The following is a 12,739-nucleotide window of genomic DNA, read 5'->3' as shown; positions in this document are numbered from 1 at the left end:
CCTTTGTTTTTAAATACCATCTTTTACAAAGATAAACAACAACAACAATCAAACAGAGCTCCTTGGAGAAATGGCTGATTCCAGGACTAGACCAGACAAAGTACAAGATGAACCAGGAACAGCATGTTCTGCCAGAAATGCACAATGAATGAGATGGGCACATGATAAACAGGCATAGGTGCCAGCTTGCAGAGGTTTCCAGTGGCTAAATCAGGGACAATGTAAACAGCAAAATAAATAATAACTAATAAATCACAACACACTAAATAAAATTGAAAACCATGAGTCCTTGCTGATTTAATAAACAAATAAATACATAAATGGGAGAAAGGAAAGTTCTACCTTACCAAAAAAAATACCAATACATGTAAAAGGAATAATACAAATAGAGAATTACCATTTGGAAATTATCATAAAAGTGGTGAATTAGGGTAGGAGTCATTACTGACACCCCCACTAGGGCTAGTAAGCATAAGTTTGATGAGAAACAGGATGATAGCATAATTTTGGACTACCTCTCCACAAATACTGATTAAATATGAAAGTACACCACATGACCAAGGTATTAATCACCATTAGTGGTATGGTTTGACACTGTATGCCTCTGCATTAGATGCAATGAAAAGGGCACAACCCCATTTCTGTGGTATTCATACCAGCAATGCAGGACCTGATTGAAGTCATGAGGAAATATCACATGGACCTAGATTGAGGGTCATCCTACAAAATGTAGGGCCTGTACTTTCTCAAACTTTCAAGGAAAAAAGCAGCTTAAGAAGTCTGAAGAGATATAACTAAATACAACATATACCAGTATTCCTGAGAAGGATCCTGGACCAGAAAAGAAAGAGATATTGTTGGGATAGTCATGAAATATGAATTGGATTAGATAGTAGTGTTGGACCAATGCTCATTTTCTAATTTGGAGAGTTAAATGCTGGCTATATAAGATTACCTTGTTTCTGAGATATAGGCACTGTAGAGATTATGGGTGATGGAATGAACATGTTTGCAGCTTGCTCTAAAAGGTTCAGAAAAAAATATGATAATGGGTATGTATTTACACACATATGTAATATATGTATGGAGACAGAGAGAGAGCAAGAGAGAGAGAGAGAGCAGGTGATGGAACAAATGCAGTAAAAAAATTAACAATGGTAGAATCTGAGTGAAAGAGTACTTTGTACTGTTTTGGAATCTTTTCTGAAAGTTTGAAATTATTTCAAAATAATAAAATGTGAAATAAAGATGTAATATAGAATATCTAGTGCTAGAACAAACAATAATCATTATTGTCTGAGGCCATGACAGAGTGAAAACCCTATTTAATAGGTTTATTTATGTACCTTCCTTTACAATGTTCTGAGGTGGTACATTAATAAGGAGGGCAATGTTTTTATGTCTATTTATAGAAGAGCATCTCAATGTTTTCTCTTCATGGACTTTAAACAGGCATTTTACAGTTCAATGAGGAAAGGAATCTTGACTCATTTATCTTTGTGGTCTCAGCACCTAACACATTATAATTTAATCATTGTTCTGTCTTTGAACAGTAATTCTACACACAACATTGTTCCAATCAGAAAAATACAGTGACCTGATTATCAAGGACTCTGCTACAATGGGAGGGAGAAACTGCCTATGTCAAATTAAAATATGTATATCAGACTGAGCATAGAAAAATATCAAGGATTACCTTTCTTAGAAACTTAGAGGAGGAATAATTATTTGCCCTACAGTCCTAAAACAGAAGAGTGTGTAACCAGTAACAAAAGGTCTTAGCCTAAAGAATGGCAACTGTTGAGTTTTTGGTAAAAAAAATAAAAATAAAACAAAATAACAATTTTAGAATACATATGGGGCTTTTGGTGAAAAGAGTTGACAGTGGAAGACCATCCTTAAAAAATGTGAGAGGGTCTGAAAAATTATTAAAATGAAACATATGAAATTGCTAATAAAGCATTATCTTATTAATAGATGAGTATGATCATTTATAAATGTGAAAGAATATATTTTCATTACAGAAACAGAAACTCTCCAAGGCATTTAGATAGATGTCAAAATTAAACTAAAAAAAAAAAAAATTACAGCTAAATAGACTTCATATACCTCAATACTCTGTCCTTCCTAAAGAATACACACATTTTTTTTTAATACATGTTATAGACCCTGGATCTCCTTGCTGAATTAGTAAAAAGGAGTTATGTATGCCTGAAGACTGGTTATGGTTAACCATAATAAACTTCAGACGTGACTTTTCAAAGGCTTAAACAACTGAAAATTATATTTTGATAACAATTCATCTGCTTTAGAAAACAAAAGTTACCAATATCTCATAAAAGTAGAATTCTTCAATTTAAAGCATTATTAGGGAACTTAAAAACTATTATAACTATATTACAACTTCTTCCCCATAAGGAGAAACTGTAAGGTCAAATCTTTTCTAGCATATTACAAATAAAACAAAATTTAGCATTACTGTAAACCAGAATCTGTATGGCTTGGGGTTTTTTGGCACGGTTTTTAAATGGAGATAAATATACTTCTTAGAACTGTTCTAAGAACGAAATGAGATAATGTACATAAAGGACTTAGCATGGTGCTAGCAAGAATTAAGCACATAATAGTATTTATTGTGTTTCTTCTTTTTTAAAAAAAGTATACTTTTACTGATGTCAGAGAGGGAGAGGAAGAAAGATAAAAACTTCAATGATGAGAGAGAATCATCCATCAGCTGCCTCGTGCACACTCCCTACTGGGCATGGAGCTCACAACCTGTGCCCTCACTGGGAATCTAACAGTGACCTCCTGGTTCAAAGATCAATGCTCAACCATTGAGCCACACTAGTCAGGCAAATGTGTTTATTATTATAGCAAGGATGTGAAACAACCCTGAAATGCAGTCAAGTGACTTAAAAACCTATTAGAGAAATCTGTAAAGGCAGGTGGATAGACTCATAGTTAAATATCTAAATTTGGCAAATTCAGTGAGGAAAGCAATCTGAACTTATTTATCCTTATAGTCCCAGAATCTAACACAGTGCCTGGCACACACAGTAGGTATTCAATAAAGGTTTACTGAAATGAAGTGAGTATGAAGTTATCTGGAAAGGGGAAAAAAAGAGGTAGTCTGAGGTTGTCTGAAAAATAAACAGTCCAAAAATTACTATGCCCTAAGCAAGTCACTTTGAGAAAGAAAATAAAATACCTAAGCATTTGCAGAACCATGCATAAAAATTCACCTCAGACTGGTCTTTTTAATAATGACTGAGCCACTCTCAAATCTGCTTTGGCAAATGTGTCACATAAAAAGTCTAATATTAGAGTATTTTTAAATGTCATCTAAAAAAAAAAATGTTGTGCACATCCTGAAAAATGGAAAACGTACCCAAAGCATTGAGGATTCTTTTTTAACTTCCAGTCAAGGTGAATCAGATAAGCTTAATTCATAGCTCTTCCATCTATATATACATGAAAATTAGCTTAAACTTTTAACTACAACTAAGTTGTAAACACACATACTTCACTTTCACAAGTTCAAGTGTACACCCCAGAAAAGAAAGAAAATCAATTATTCCAAAAGTGGGCAGTACTAAAGAAGTATAAAAGAGTATCTAACAAAACTCTCCCATGTCTCAGCAGTCACCTGTTAGAGCCCACACTTAGGCACAGTCTACTCAAGGTTTTGGAAACCCTTGGTATTGAAGACTCAAAGTTCTCAGTGCAGTGGGCAAGGGAAAAAGTGTAATATGAAAATACAGTCCTATTTTCCGTACCTTTCGTCCAAGAATAATAGGGTTCAGTAGGCTTTTTTTAAAAAAAGACCTTTCCAAGTTACTGTCCACCTCACTACAGCACCACTCTTTTATTTTTCAACGTGGGTATGCGCCCTGACCTGATGCCTGCGACCCTTCGGTGCACTGGACCACGCTTCAACCAACGGAGCCACACGGACCAGGGCAGCACCACACTCTTCTATTTGGAAACTGATGGACTTTACGAAGGGCACACTTCATAATACACTCAACTTCATACAGCGCTCGGTTCCTAAGCCGGGTCAGTAAAGTACATTTCCAGAGAGACAGCTGGAGCTGCATCTCCTGAGCCTACTTCAAACTAAAATCTGTGAACAGTCTCAAGTTACAAATCAAGTAACAGTCCCAAATCAACCGCTTGAAGGTTTTGAAAAGAAACAAAAAAAATCATCATTAGACACATCTACCTTTAACAAAATGACAATGTTTTCAGAAACAAACAAGAAACAATGCTAACAGGCAATGTTACAGAAGTTTACAGAATAACAAAAAATCTGCAACACAGAGTAAAATTATTCTTAAATTATCATTTGCTTCCAATGGTGCCTTGAAAAGTATCAAGTGCATGAAGGCATGTAAGAGCTATTGTCCAGTCACTGACAGCATTAAAAATATTTTTAAGTCTAATTTCTGCAGTGGCAATTTAAAAAGCCAATCAAATTTTAATGAGAAAAAAAAAGCCTAGTCAAAAATCTGGAAATACAGTTAAATTTTTTTTTTTTTAACTAAGAAGCAGGGAGGTCATAGCACCAAGGTGTGTAACATCTGTAGGTGGTTGATCCAAACGAGTAAAAATTTTAAAAAGGGCCTCTCTGGAATTAAAGATTTAAAATAATATCTTACCAAATATAATCTGATACAAATCCTTAAAAATCACTTCAGTGGGATTTTTGTTTTTTACCACTAAGGAAACAAAACCTTCCAATCGATTTTCACATCATTCACACACTTTGGAAATTAAGAACTAAATTCCAAAACACATTTGAAACATCAGACTTTTGTTTTCACATCCATTTATCAGATTTACTCTTAAAGCCCTGGCGGACGGGGTCTTGATTTCAATACAAGGTTGTTCAATATCCCATTCCGCGGGAACGGAGCTTGCGAGACCAATTCTCCAAACCTCCTCGGGTGATGGCTCATTACGGCTCTCGTTCCAATCTCCCGAGCCTCAAAGCAGCCACGGAGAGCACACGGCTTAGAGGAAGGGAGAGGAAGGAGGGTCCAGGAAAGAGGCCCATTCTTTTGTTTTGGTGGCAAAAGCTCCAAAAATGAAAGTCACACGAGCCATCTGCACCGAGCCCCACCCATCGCAGCCCTCCCTGCACGGCACTTCCATCCCGCCGCCCAAGACTCCGGCCAGCGAAGACCCGCAGCCTTTCCACGTCTCAAAGGATGGGCGGGGGAGGCCGTGAAGACTGGGGTGCAGGAAGGAAAAGAGGGGGGACACCGATCCTTCGAGGACAGGGACCAGGAGGGGCATCCAGAACGGGGAGGATGGGACGCGCCGCGGAGGCTGGCACATTCACCGGGAGAAAAGCCCCGGGGGGCGACGGAGGAGCGGCGACGGGCGGGCAGCCCTCCGCGAGAGCAGGCAGGCAGGCAGGCACGTTCGTTGGAAGCCGGGGAGGGCGTGCACCGGCCAGCGCGGAACCAGGAGCCCCCAAAGGGTTGCGTGAGCCTCAAACAGACCCGTACGGCGAAGCGGAGACTTACGGTTATTTCCCGGGCCGAGGGTGAGGGTCGGCAGGACCCTGCAGCTCCGCCACCGCCGCGGCCGCCCCAGCCTCTCGCGCGGAGTCCGTGACCTCGGTTACCCTCCCCGCCCCACCCACCCGGACGGGCGCCCCCTCCTCGCCCGCCCGGGTGCGCCCGCCGGGCGGATGCTGCTGGGGCCGAGGGTGCGCGCCGGGGACCCGCGGGAACGCTGCGTGAGCCGGAGGCGTCCGCGCCGAGGCTCCGTCAGCAGGCGCCCCCCATCCCTCGCCGGCCGCCGCGCCGCCTTTCTCGCGGGAGGGGAAGAGGGGGCGGTGGCTCTCGCCTCCGCCTCGCGGTCAAGTCCGGCTCATGCTCCAGCCTGGCGCGCGCGCGCCCAGCCCCGTCCTCCTCCCGTACCCGCCCCTCGCTCAGCTGCAGGCGCGCCCGCCGCCGACACCCGAGCCTCCCGCCACCGGCCCCACGCGGCCCGCAGCCCCAGCGTGAAGCAGCAGGTAACGGCCGCAGCTCGGTTGCCGACCCGGAAGCTCTTCCGCCGCCACCCGCGAGGCTGTCACGGGTGTGAACCCGGAAGCGATTCCCTCGCCCCGGTAGCGGCGGGATGGAAAGCGAAGGCCTGTGACCATCTGGAAACCCCTAGCTCGGGAGAGGGTGAGGCGTTTATGGTGTTGAGGTGCGAAGAGAGGGCAGGACAATAAACGGCCCGTGGGCTAGAGGGTCTTCAAGCTCCAGACCTCCGAGCTCTGGAGGCGCGGGGTCGGGAGCGCGGCCGGACACATCCGGCAACTTCGCGGGCGACCCAGGGTTTTCCTGTCACAGGAAGTTGGGCCCGGCCGCTGGGAGAGGGAAGGGAAGGGAAGGAGGAATGAGACAGCGGGATGGTCCCCCGCCCCCAGGTCGTTGTCCCACCCCGTGAGGCGAATGTAGCGGCCTGGGAGGTGCTCGGCCGCCCGCACGGGTGAGACGTGGAGCTGCACGATCCAGACTCCAGCGAGAAAGCAGAGGCGGGAGGCTGGACTATCTCCGCATCTGGTCTCTCCAGGCAAGGAATTTATTTCTTCCCAGCGGCCAACGCCCCTGGCTGGGTGGCAGCTCTGGGAGCGGAGAGGCGTGCCCGGCCGCCCCCGGTGCTGTGGTACTGCCCCACCCGGGCGGCGTGTTTATTGTTGTCACGTCTGGGAAACCTGGGCACCTCACGCCGTTCCCGCTCAGCTCTCCGCGCCGCGCCTCTCTCCATCTGTTAGAGGCTGTGCGCTTTCCGGGTTTGCTCTTAGCCGCACCAGCAGTCTGACCGAGCTGGCCCAGCTCTCTCTCGCTTCCATTCTCATCTCACCCCGGGAGAATGGGTGTGTCTTCACAGTTTCTCCCTTCGTCTAGTCTTTTCACGGTTTTGCTGTGCTCATCTCATTTGGAGGAAAGGTCAAAAACTCAAAAATGTTTTCATAGCAATACAGAACAGTTCATTCGCGATCTTCTTTTTCTCTTAATGTTTCCCCCTTAGAATTGGGGTGTAGAACCACAGTAACAACGAATATGTAGCCTATTTAGATACACTAGGGATATGGTGCTTTCCCCAAATAAGCTCATTGAGTGTACTTGCTGTTCACTGTAGGAATTCACTTGGTTGCCAGTTTCACTTATTACTTAGTTCCTTCTCTGTTAGCCAAATTTAGTGCAGTTGCCTTCGAAAGCTATTTGAAGATTATCAAATATCTTAAATTGAAGAGTAGAATGCCACTTAAAAGAATTCTAAAATTATCAGTGAGGTTTATTGACAAGTGACGAATTGAACGGACAAGGAGAAATCAAGCTGAGCAGCAGCAGTGCTAGTGGGTATTTTCTATTCGGCTTCATTATTACTTCCTCTCTTTTTATTGCCATTAACCAATTTAAGAATGAGGTTTTTATGGTCAAAAATCCCTGTAGGGGAATTCCTGATATTTAGTTCCCATCTCTCCTCTTTAATGTTATAATGCTTTAAAATAGTGGGTTTGTTTCAGGAGAATGGGGAAGGGGCAAGTAATTTAGACACTCTACTTGTTTTTTTCATCTGTAAAATGGGGATAAAAATAATCCCTACATCATCAGATTTGTGGGGGGGGGGGGTGGAATAAAATGAGTTAATTTATGGAAAGCACTTAGCACAGCGTCTAGCACAAAATAAGCATTATAGGTGTTAACTATTATTTCTATTCTTTTAAAAGTATATTAAATTAAATTTAGAAAAATGAAAGCAAAAACTTAAAGGCAACTTGATAAAAGTCATTTTGGCTGGTAGGGATAAAAATAAAATGCATTTTATTAGTTATTTTCAACTATGGGCAGTAAGGTTTGTGGGTTGCTTTGGTTATTTAAAGGTGGCATGGACTTTGTTGTTTTTGTTATTTTAACCCTCACCAGATGATATGCTTATTTATCGATTGGAGAGAGAGAGAGAGAAACATGGATGTGAGAAACATCAATTGGCTGCCTTCCTTATGGCCCCTGGGCATGTGCCCTGAGCAGGAATCCAGCGTCACTTTCCAGTGTATTGACCGATTCTCCAACCAACTGAGCCACACCAGCCAGGGCTTGACATGGGTTTTAAAGATTGAGAAACATTGCTGAAGGATGGAGGAAGGGAGAGCTTTCTTTTTGGTCTCAGGAACATCTTACAGAATCCTAAGATAATGTGCTTTTGGACGAGGGGGAGATGGGGAGGTATTTATGAAGATATATTTTCTGATTATTGGTAATTTCTATTAGCATGTAGTTTACAAACTGGTAAGTAAATCATCTTTTTTTTTCTTTTAATTAAATCTTTATTGTTCAGATTATTACATTTGTTCCCCTTTCCCCCCCCCCCCATAACTCCCCTCCTCCCAGTTCCCGCCCCACCCTCCGCCCTCACTCCCCACCCACTGTCCTCATCCATAGGTGCACGATTTTTGTCCAGTCTCTTCCCACATCTCCCACACCCCTTTCTCCCCCCAAGAATAGTCAGTCCATCCCCTTTCTATGTCCCTGATTCTATTATAATCAACAGTTCATTCTGTTCATCAGATTATTTATTCACTTGATTCTTAGATTCACTTGTTGATAGATGCATATTTGTTGTTCATAATTTGTATCTTTACCTTTTTCTTCCTCTTCCTCTTCTTAAAGGATACCTTTCAGCATTTCATATAATCCTGGTTTGGTGGTGATGAACTCCTTTAACTTTTCCTTATCTGTGAAGCACTTTATCTGACCTTCAATTCTGAATGATAGCTTTGCTGGATAAAGTAATCTTGGTTGTAGGTTCTTGGTATTCATCACTTTGAATATTTCTTGCCACTCCCTTCTGGCCTGCAAAGTTTCTGTTGAGAAATCAGCTGACAGACGTATGGGTATTCCCTTGTAGGTAACTGAGTTTCTTTCTCTTGCTGTTTTTAAGATTCTCTCTTTATCTTTTGCTCTTGGCATTTTAATTATGATGTGTCTTGGTGTGGTCCTCTTTGGATTCCTTTTGTCAAACTGGTAAGTAAATCATCTTGTTGACTTCAACTTCTGATAGGAAATTTATGATCCTTATATTTACATACTGATTCTTCATTGCAAAAGTCTTTTTAAGTTTGCACTTCTGTACTCTGTTTAGCAGGTGTTTCTTATTAAAAGACATTGGCATTTTGATAAATAGAACTGAGTAGCATAGTAGAGAGATGTTAACAGACCTGCCTATTGGGGACTAAATGGCCATTTGTATACCCCCCTTCCCCCAGTCATAGTGACCACTAGAAAGGCCCCTATGTATTTTCTTCTTTTTAAATATAATTTTATTGATTTTAGAGGGGGGGGGGGGAGAGAGAGAGAGAGAGAGAGAGAGAGAGAGAGAGAGAGAGAGAGAGAAACATCAATGATGAGAGAGAATGATTGGTCGGCTGCCCCCTGCCTGCCCCACACTGGGGATGGAGCCCACAACCCCGGGCATGTGCCCTGATCAGGAATTGAACCATGACCTCCTGGTTCATAGGTTGACGCTCATCAATGAGCCACACCAGCCAGGCCCCTATAGATTTTCAAATGATCCCAATTGGGTACTTTTTTGGGTGGCTTTGAGCAAAGAGACACACATGTCCTTTCCCAGTAGTGGATGTTATGGGATGATGTTAATAGGTGGTTCTCCAATTGAGAACCACTTCTGCATATTTGTAAGGCCTCATTATTTAGGCAGCATATCATCATTTATGTCAAAGTATTTTCCTGAATAGAATGAAGCATATAACAAAATGCCACATGTTTCCTATACTTAGTAACTTGAACCCTTATTTAAAACCCAGTCTAAGCATATTGCAAACTCTAGTTATAGCTTAATTATTTTTAGCTCAAGTTAACCTCCCAGTCCCCTCACATTTGTTTCTGCCTTAGCAGTTTTGCCTTCATATATTAGCAGCTTTTATTCTTTTCCTAACTTTAGCCTTTGTTTCTTTTTTTCATGTCACTGGAAATATGTATATTAAGAATATTCAAGTATGAATATTTCTTGAAAATCAATTTTTAGAATCTCAGGGTTATGTTAACATTAAATGATGTAAAAACAAAATACTATATAACCTTCATGGTAATGTTTTTTATTATATCACATCTGTTTATCTTTTAGAGAAGTGATGAGCATTGGTAAAGCATTTTGCTTATAGATATATATTTTTTCTAATATTAGTTGACCACAAGAATTTATTTGCTTTAAATAGTGTTTAGCCCTAGCCGGTTTGGCTCCGTGGATAGAGTGGCTGCCTGCGGACTGAAGGGTCCCAGGTTCGATTCCATTCAAGGGCACATGCCCAGGTTGCAAGCTCGATCCCAGTGGGGGGCGTGCAGGAGGCAGCCGATCAATGATTCTGTCTCATCATTGATGTTTCTCTCTCTCTCTCTCTCCCTCCCTTCCTCCCTGAAATCAATAAAAAAAATATATTTCAATAGTGTTTAGAAAACTAAGAATTACTTGTTTTCTTTTTCAGGTGCTTAATAGAAATAAAACACACAAATGTTTTATTTACTTGTGCATATACATTTTGTATTCACAATACAATGCCTTTCTTTGGTAGCTTGTAGTCTTTAAGGAGATATCCATACATATCATAATTTGAGCATCTATTGTCTTGGTCATTGTTAATGTGCAGTGAAAAGTAATTGCTAAATAGAAATTCTGAGAAGCAAAAGGACTTATCTTTGATTTCAGTAGTATACGAAGCTCTGTTACACGAAGTGGGGTTTTAAGAATGATCTTACGGAAAACTGAACTAAAAAAATCCTATGAGATGTAGAGTGAGAATGAATGATATATCTTCAAAATGAATATCTCAATTTTAATGTTTTATTGTAGTTTCTCTGGTGAAATATCTGCATCTAAACAAGTGAAAAAAAATTTTTAATACATTTTTATTGATTTCAGAGAGGGAGAGGGAGAGAGATAGATCAGCTAGGGCTAAATAAGTAAAAATTTTTATAATTTAAAATAAAATAAACTAAGATTATTTAATTACTTAAATAATATTAAATTTTTGTGCAATAATTTTTTGAACAGTCAATGTTTTTTTAAGATATATTTTTATTGATTTCAGAGAGGAAGGGAGAGGGACAGAGAGACAGAAACATCAGTGAGGAGAGACAATCATTGATTGGTTGCCTCCTGCACGCTCCCCCCCACTGGGTATTGAACCCGCAGCCCGGGCATGTGCCCTTGACCAGAATCAAACCTGGGACCCTTCAGTCCACAGGCCAACACTCTATCCACTGAGCCAAACCAGCTAGAACTGTGCAATAATTTTAATAGTTGTTTTAATGTTAGGCTAATGTTTACTTAAAATGACAAAAGCAACTGTATTTTAAAAGAATTTATTTTTAAGGAAATTTTCAAATTATAGGGTTCTTTTTTTAAATATAGGTTCCAAAATGACTTTATTAATTTCATTTGAGAAAACAATAAAAATTCCTTTATCTCCTCTGAAATGATATTTAAAAACTTTTATTGAAAATTATCTTTTTCTTTCTCTCTCTATGACAGTAGGAGCAATAAAGAACTCATTAAATATGAACAGAGAGATCATTTTAATGCCTAATAGACTTGAAAAAAATTGAACATTCATCTCAACATGACCTGGAAACTTTGTGTTTGATGTTTTCTTAGAAATTTGCTGCCCTGGCTCGTATGTGTGGCTCAGTTGGTTAGAGCATCATACATAAACCAAAAACTGGGGCGTTTGGTTTCTGGTCAGGGCACATACCCAGATTTTGGGTTGGATCCCCAGTCATGGTGCAAGAGGCAACTGATTGATTGATTGATGTCTGTCTGTCTCTCTCTCTCTCTCTCTCTCCCCCTCTCCTTCTCCCTCTCTCCCTCTCCCCCTCTCCCCTTTCCCCCCTCTTCTCCCTCCCTCCCTCCTTCCCTTCTTCCCTCTTTATCTCCCTTCTTCTCTCTAAAAATCAATTTTTTTAAAAGAAATTTGCTGGCATGTAAATGAGGAAAGCTTTTTTTTAAAGATAAATATAATATATTCAATGCAAAGATGCATTTTAGTCTAGCCTTGAAAACATTTAATAATAGCACTTAAGAACATAGAACTATTAAACTACCAGGAGGGTGCTTGAAATTCACTCACTTGTTGGAAATTGCTCAATGGAGATTTAAAATTAGTCGGGGGAAAAAAGTCTACAGATGTATGTGTATGTATATGTGTGTATATATATATGTGTGTGTATATATATGTATATATATGTATATATATAATATATATTGGGACAAAAATATTTTTATTTCTGGAAGTAGAAAATATTTTTACTAGTACATATTGTCAGAAAGCTTTTATCAACTAACCAAATGTTTTTGACAGTGGCAGGCACCTCCAAAGGAAGTTATAAACTATACCTTAACTCATTCAAATGTCACATATCAAAGTTCTCTAAAGATTCTGAAAAAAGAAAAAAAAAAAGTCAATGGCAGCAGCTACCTAGTTACAGCTTCCAAACTATTAACCAAATAACCTACACTTTGTGTAATTTATGGAAAATAAGTGTTTAATATTCTGAATCACTATTTCAATTCAATACAAGACATTTTTATAATTGTATCACTATTTTAAATATAAAAGGTAGATTTTTATGCAATTAAGACTTCTGAAAGTATGTTGTGGTTTATTTTTGGTTTGTTTTTTGTTTTTTTACCTTTAACAGAAAAGGGAAAACGGATTACA

The 12,739-nt window shown here is 40.4% G+C and overlaps 2 protein-coding genes across 4 annotated transcripts in view; one reads left to right on the top strand and one right to left on the bottom strand.

The window, feature by feature from the left end:
- The window catches only part of ANKIB1 (ankyrin repeat and IBR domain containing 1), a 123,002-nt gene extending 117,178 nt beyond the window's left edge, over window positions 1–5,824 (bottom strand). Inside the window, exon 1 of the mRNA XM_081102338.1 lies at window positions 5,532–5,824. The gene's annotated coding sequence lies outside the window, so the exon portion shown is untranslated. The remainder of the gene's footprint in view (window positions 1–5,531) is intronic.
- Window positions 5,825–6,109: 285 nt separating this feature from the next.
- The window catches only part of KRIT1 (KRIT1 ankyrin repeat containing), a 37,101-nt gene continuing 30,471 nt past the window's right edge, over window positions 6,110–12,739 (top strand). For 2 of the 3 annotated variants that reach the window (XM_081102340.1, XM_081102339.1), the window contains exon 1: window positions 6,124–6,573. The gene's annotated coding sequence lies outside the window, so the exon portion shown is untranslated. Of the gene's footprint in view, window positions 6,574–12,739 lie in introns of all 3 variants that reach the window. The other variant, XM_081102341.1, reaches the window with a different exon arrangement.

This window comes from Myotis nattereri (genome assembly GCF_964212035.1).
Source record: "Myotis nattereri genome assembly, chromosome: 11".
Lineage (NCBI taxonomy): Eukaryota > Metazoa > Chordata > Mammalia > Chiroptera > Vespertilionidae > Myotis > Myotis nattereri.
This window is presented reverse-complemented; position numbering and strand designations above follow the sequence as displayed.